Source organism: Symsagittifera roscoffensis, chromosome 10, assembly GCF_963678635.1.
Source record: "Symsagittifera roscoffensis chromosome 10, txSymRosc1.1, whole genome shotgun sequence".
In the NCBI taxonomy this organism is placed as follows: domain Eukaryota; kingdom Metazoa; phylum Xenacoelomorpha; order Acoela; family Convolutidae; genus Symsagittifera; species Symsagittifera roscoffensis.
Genome location: NC_087071.1, coordinates 6,866,264 through 6,873,130, shown reverse-complemented (window position 1 = coordinate 6,873,130; position 6,867 = coordinate 6,866,264). Strand labels below are relative to the sequence as shown.

The 6,867-nt window shown below is 32.7% G+C and overlaps 1 protein-coding gene across 3 annotated transcripts in view; it reads left to right on the top strand.

The window, feature by feature from the left end:
* Positions 1 to 4,390: 4,390 nt before the first annotated feature.
* LOC134855355 (uncharacterized) overlaps positions 4,391 to 6,867 on the top strand; it is a 65,662-nt gene continuing 63,185 nt past the window's right edge. The window contains exon 1 of one of the 3 annotated variants that reach the window (XM_063871854.1): positions 4,391 to 4,541. The gene's annotated coding sequence lies outside the window, so the exon portion shown is untranslated. Of the gene's footprint in view, positions 4,542 to 5,254; positions 5,456 to 6,209; positions 6,424 to 6,867 lie in introns of those variants that run through there. The other 2 variants (XM_063871855.1, XM_063871853.1) reach the window with 2 other exon arrangements.

The following is a 6,867-nucleotide window of genomic DNA, read 5'->3' as shown; positions in this document are numbered from 1 at the left end:
CTGCGCGAACGAAAGCTTGGAGCAAATGGATCCAAAATATCCTATTGGAGTTTGATTGGATACGAAAATTATAGTATGGACTATTTTTGGCAAACTTCATTTACTGAAAAAAAGGACATGAAAAGTTTTATGTTGCACCTAGTCATCCCAGTTTTTTCTTTTTAATCACTTGCGTGGTTTACGTCGCTGTTTAAATGTCAAACATGTGCTCTATCAGCATCTGCTTTGTTCCCTTTTCTAGTCATTTTAACTAAAAACTCCAGAGAAAACAGTAACCATAACGATCCTGGTTGTTTCGGATTTTGAGTGTTTTTAATACATCAAAAGTTAAAAATAAATTATAGGATTTTATAATGATGGACAAAGTGTCGGATATTCTTTTACAAAATTTACAATTATTATGTTATGATGTTAGAATGATGATAATCTGTTTTTTGTTACAACAATGAAAACAAGGCAGTTAAATGAAGCTTCCCCAGCTCTTCCTATGGAATATTTTTCACTATTTTTCGATGGCAGTAATTTTCAATTTTTGACGTTACATCACTATAGGATGCAGAACAGCTGCATTATCCAGAACTCAAAGGAATAGCCTAAGAGTTAAATCTTTTTGCAAATTCCCTGGAGCAACTAACGAAAGTGATAGTCTTGTGAGAAAGACTATAAAATGATCAAATTGACATCTTCAGAACAGTTGCTAGAAATGTTAGACTTTTGAAAATTCTACATTCCAGACTGTGAAATAGTCTTCAAAAACCTTTGTAAATTGTAAATGAGACTGCTGTATGGTTTTTTGTTGACTCTGTACCTAAATGCGTGTACGTCATCAATCTTACTTTTTAATCCTAAGTTGCAGTCTCAAATAATCAGTTTCTTCGTTTTTACAAGTAAATTAGCCGGCAATTGCAAAAATGGCTAATTTTGTAATGGTACAGTTTTTTGAACAAATCTCTGAGCTCAGGTTCAAGAATGGGATCTAAACCTTCTGGCAAAGTTCCCTAATTAACAAAAAACTCATTTGCAATCATCAACTCAGCTCTAAGCAACGATAGAGGAGAGCACTAGATCTTGATTGAACGTTTGGTCAAATTTTATCAGTTTGCTGATTCTTTTGGCAGAAAAAGATCAACTTATTTCTTGCTAGCTAAAACAAAATGGCAAATGATTCCCAGAAAATTACAAAAAACCGAAAATTGTTGTGGATTTTACGCAGTTAAATTTTAACTACTTTTAATTGAAACTTTGCCAGAGAAATTTGAATTAAATTCATTACATGCTAGTTTTAAGTTTCATAGACATTTTTTTGTAAAAGTGCAATTTTGTTCGTAGGTGTACCTCATTGCAGTAAATGTTTCAAACGATGCAGTGAGTCGTTTTTTTATTCAAGTAATTTATCGATTCATTTTTTTTTGAAAAAAGCGCCTTAGGTGCTAACCTTTTGGTGAAACACAATGAAAACGATAGATAATGGAATCTGGATTATGTGGCCCCAATTTTCAATAGAATAGTTAAATTTACAAAAATTGTCACTAGAATCTAGTATATTGTATAATCTTTCTAAAAATTTACTCCGAGAAATATAGAAAAACTAGAATACAAAAAAATCAGACACAAGAATTTAAGATATTTTATCTTTCTCAATGTAATTTTTTTGCCAGGACAAAAGAATTGGCAAATTTGGAGGTTAATTTATCAAAATTTCAATAATTTTAAACATTTTTTGAAAGAATTAAGTTAAAGTGACCGAAGATAATTGTTGCAAAAACATTTACATAATAAAGAAATATTTCGTTAAAATTTGATATCTTGATGAAAATTATGGATTGATTGATTTCAAAATAGTTGTTGCTTGTTTATATCTTTGTTTCCAAAGAAAAACTAATTCAGTTTTTTATTGAACGTATTTCAATATTTTATTCAAATTTGAAACTTCAACCTATCAAGAGTGCGTCTTACGCTTCAGAAACTCTGTGGCGAATGGCTAAATTGCATCTGTCATCTTATTGTAGAATAATTTTGAGAAAAAAAAATTCAAAAACTCAGAAAACTTACCATAGAAGGGAGCTCTCTTCTTTTCTCCAGATAAGTGGGATATTTAAAAAATCAAGCGCAAGGAGCTGTCAAATTTTGCCAGATTTTCCGTGGAACGGAAAAAATTAACCTCCCAAAGATAACCCGCTCTTGTCATTTTTTCTCAAAATACCCCGAAAGAATATATTTAGGATGAATTAAGTTTTAAATGGAATTTTTGAAAAAAGTAGTTTACAGTCGCTTAATTTGAAACAAAACTTCGTTTTTGTTGAACTTGCCTTCTGATTTTTTTTTGTTTCTCAAGATGAAAATTAAAACTTTCAAAAATTTTAAAATATTTTTCAGCAATTCACCATGTGAAACTTACCATATCGGAATTTTTTTTAAAAAAGATAGCTCGATCATATCTCAAATCCTAGAAGTTAAATTGGAAAAACATGTGTCTGCAAGATCAAGTGCAAAAAAAATGAAGATTAGGTGCTAAATTTTTTTTTAAAATACCATCTTAGCATCTGTAACTCGGAATCTTATCTGATTACATTGTTAAATCTGTTCCCTATCTCAAAAAAATAGAAAAATTATTCATTATCTTATCACACTGAATCCTTATTACTGATTCTATTACATAGGGAAATCTATACACTATCCTAATACATGGAAAGTTTGGGCGTCGAGAAAGCTTACCATCCGAAACGTACCAATTAAAACTCGGAAACATATAACCTATTTTATTACAATGAGAAATATGTTCTCTATGTTAATACATAAGTGAGTGACGGGATGCCATATTCTCTATCTTAAAACATTGGGTTCAACCCCCAGACTTATGAGCGCCTCAATCATATACTACTTATGAGAGTAGCTTTGGGAAAAACTGATGGAAAATGATTTTAGAGACTCTTATAGGGCAGATGCAAATTCTAATTTTCTTGAACGTGTTGCTTGGCCCATAAAACGCACGATAAATGGGAGCCCAGACTTTTTAAGGAGAAATTATGTGTACCTATATGTCATGTTTCTGTAGCAATGATTTTTGCAGCTATGAAAGCAAGTCAGATAAGTTCAAATTCAGTAGTAACAGTTTGAACAAAACTAGCTCTAGAAGGTTATATGGCCCTATGGTAAAGTACACGAGAGTACTCGAAGAAACAGTTAAACTTAATTTTAGAAACAAAAAGTTCAGAGCCGTCATGGTTGCTTGAAAGAATTGTGTGGTTGCTAAACTGAGCAGACAAGGAAATTACTTAGTCATTTTAACCAAAAAGACAAGTCCAAGATGATGAAAGTGATACAAAACCAATGAAATTTTGTAACTGATGCATTGCAGTGAGAAGTTACTTGGTGTCGTTTTTTGAAATGTATACTATTTTTTCAGAAAATAATAAACAGAAAATAAATTGAAGTGCTCTTTTATTTTTTTTGTAAATTAAAATTTTCCAACCATTAGGTGTCGTGCAAGCTTACTTTCAGATCGATAAAGCGTTGAGTTTAGTAGGTACAACACCATATGAAACAGGTAATAGCTCAAATGACAATTGAATTTTTAATATTTCCATTCTCAATTTTTGATAAAAATGATTTACAAAACTCGGTTTCTATGAAAAACTCTTAAAATGGTTTTACCATAAACCAAAAAACATACTATAAAGTTTTATTTCAGCATTTTCATTCTTTTTGCGAAAAAGCTAAAAAAAATGCAACAGTAAAACTACAAAAAGGCCATTTTTACCATTACAAATCTCTGAAATCTCTCCAATTCTATTCCCTATCTAATTAGATTACAAACTATATGCACATTGCTAATACTTAGAGTGGCTGACGTGAAATCTTTGTCCAAACTCAATACACGTGGTCAGACAAGCACCCACTGATCAGTTCCAACATCTACTAGTAACATAAATACTCATTATAGCACATTTAATGAAACTTGTTTCGGATTTCTGGTTGCAAGACAATTGTACAATTTTTATTGCACACTTTACAAGACCACCAGGTTTTCTGATCACATACAAGACACCGCCGCCAGATGGCCTAAAAAGTTCCAAAAAGATAAAAGCTAGTTCTTCGGGACAACGACACAAAGGCCATCGAAAAAAACTTGAAAGCTACAAAACAATCTAATAGGACAGAATTTGATTTTGTTAACAAACTACTTATTTTAAGTTAAGAAGTGAAATTTCGGTAGAATACTTTTGCTGACAAAATTGTATTACAAGTTTAAATTGCAGATCAAACCGAAAATAATGCATTTTCAACGCATATTCTGCAGGGTTACAAGGTCAAATATTTGACAAACAGAAAGCTGAAACAAAGACAGAACGCAAATATAGAATCAAGATACAGAGAAGATACATGTGTTTAAAGAGTGTTTCAAAGTTTCACGACATACAGCGCGTTTCATCACCACACTTTCTGAACTCGATTTCTCAACTCAACTATGCAAATTGGGTTTAAATCTGGATGCAACGCGGCCCACAAACACTGAATTTGAGTCTGAGACCTCATCTCGGGTATGATTGATTAATTACGTTTGAAACTAGATGCAGCTATGAACCAAAATATATCACATCAGAAACAAAACAAGTATTTGTTTCAAGCAATCTTACAGTTACTGGAGCCTCACTTATATTTAACTAGACTCCCGGGTTGACCTCCATGGACCAAAAATGCTAGTCATTAAACTTCATAAACTAAATCTATGAAAAAATACTTACTCATACAAACTTCCTACATTTGCTTTCAAAGAACTTTTTTCTTGTTTTGACAGAAAATTCGGTGTACTGTAATAAAAAAAAACAAAAAAATTCTGTTAAAAAAGTATAATCATGCAATTTCCATATATAAAAGTTGTATGACTAGCATTTTTTTGATGGCGAAAACAAAAACTTTTCCAAGTAGCGTTCAAATGCGCCCCAAAAATTGTCTGTGTTTTTTTTCTTAACCGCAACTCGAGTTTTTACTCAAACAAACATTTAAAAAAAAAATTTCGCATGCGAAATTTAATTTTATGTGTGCACAGCGTAGTCCTGGATACACTAATATTGTATTTCTTTTCGGCTATAACCAGTTTAGCAAAAAAATACTTTGCTTTAAGACTTTGATTCTTCATTGTTTTGAGCAGAAACTGGAGCCTTCAGTTAATGCAATGATGACATAACCTTTGTTGGTTCGTTTGAAAATCGGATTTTATAAATATTTTAATTGTTTAGAAAACAAACGGAAAACAACTTATTTGGCAACCCATTGAATTTTGATGTTCTGGCTTAAGTTACATTCTAGTATAAATCAAATTGGTTCTTCATGATGTTGTTTTTGTTCTCAATTTCAACATAACTGATAGTTTTTCACAACACTTCCGGATCTGCTCAAGTTTCACTTTGAGCTGTGCATACCATTCCAAATATCCCTGCGAAGTCAAACCCAGGTTAGCACAACTGAATTATCTTTTTTGAAATGAAAATGTGCTTCGATAAACTACAAAGTATGGTATATTGGCATGATATAATAGAAATGATCAAATGATGTTCGATTTCCGACACAAATCAAGGCAATCCTGCGGAGGTTGTTGTTAATCAGAGTCAAATCATTTTCAAACAGGGTCGATAGAGACTAAAAAGTCAAATCATGGATCGAACAGAGTAGAAACATGGGTTGAAAAGTGTCGATAGCGTCGAGCCGGGTCGTTTCATAGTCAAAAAGAGTCAAATCTTGGGTCAAACAGGGTGGACAGAGACTAAAAATGTCAAGTCATGGGAGAAAGAGAGTATAACCATTGGATGAAAAGTGTCGATAGCGTCGAACAAGATCGTTTCATAGTCGAACAGTGTCGGATCATGGGTCGAACAGGGTCGAATCAAAGGGGACCAGGTGGACATTCTTACCCTAATTCAGTTTAGGAGAGAGATAGTTGACTTGGTTAAACTATAGCTTTCAGTCAATTAGAATTGGGCATAGTTCATGCAGCACTTAAAGCTTGAATTTGTCATTTGGTTTTATAAAGGAGATTGCTCACTTGGTCTGTCGAAATAATACTTTGCTATAACGCTTTGATTGTCCCTTGTTTTGAAAACAAACTTGAGCCTTCAGTTAATGCAATGAAGTCATGAACTTTGTTGGTTTGTTTGAAAACCGGATGTTATAATTCTATTGATTGTTTAGAAAACAAACAGAAAGCAACTTTAATTCGCAACCCACTAAATAAATTGAATCCTGCTGTTCTGGCGTGAGGTATATTCTCCTATAACTCAAAACATTTCTTAATGATTTTGCTTTTGTTCTCAATTTCAATAAAATGATTGTTATTCACAAAAATTCTTGATCAAAATTGATCTTTTCAAGTTTTATTTTGAGCTGCGCATGCTATTCCCAATATCTCTGCGAAGACAAACCCAGGTTAGCATAACCAAATTGCTACTTTTTGAATTAAAAATTGCTTCCATAAACTACACAATATGGTATATTGGCAAGACAATAACAGAAATGATTAACTGATGTTCCATTTTTGTAACAAATCAAGACGGTCGAATGTAGGTTTTCGTCAAACAGAGTCAAATCATGGGTCAAAAAGGGTCGATAGACACTAAAATGCTCAAATCATCGGAGGAAGAGAGTGTAATCATGGATTGAAAAGTGTTGATAGCGTCGAACAGCGTCGTTTTATAGTCGAACACTGTCAGATCACGTTTCGAACAGAGTTGAATCATCGGGAACCAGGTGGACATTTTTACCCTAAATTAGCCTAAGGGGAGAGATGGCTGACTTGGTTGAAATTAATGTCTTTCAGCCATTTAGATTTGGGCATTTTTCACGCAGCCCCTAAAATTTGAATTTGCCATT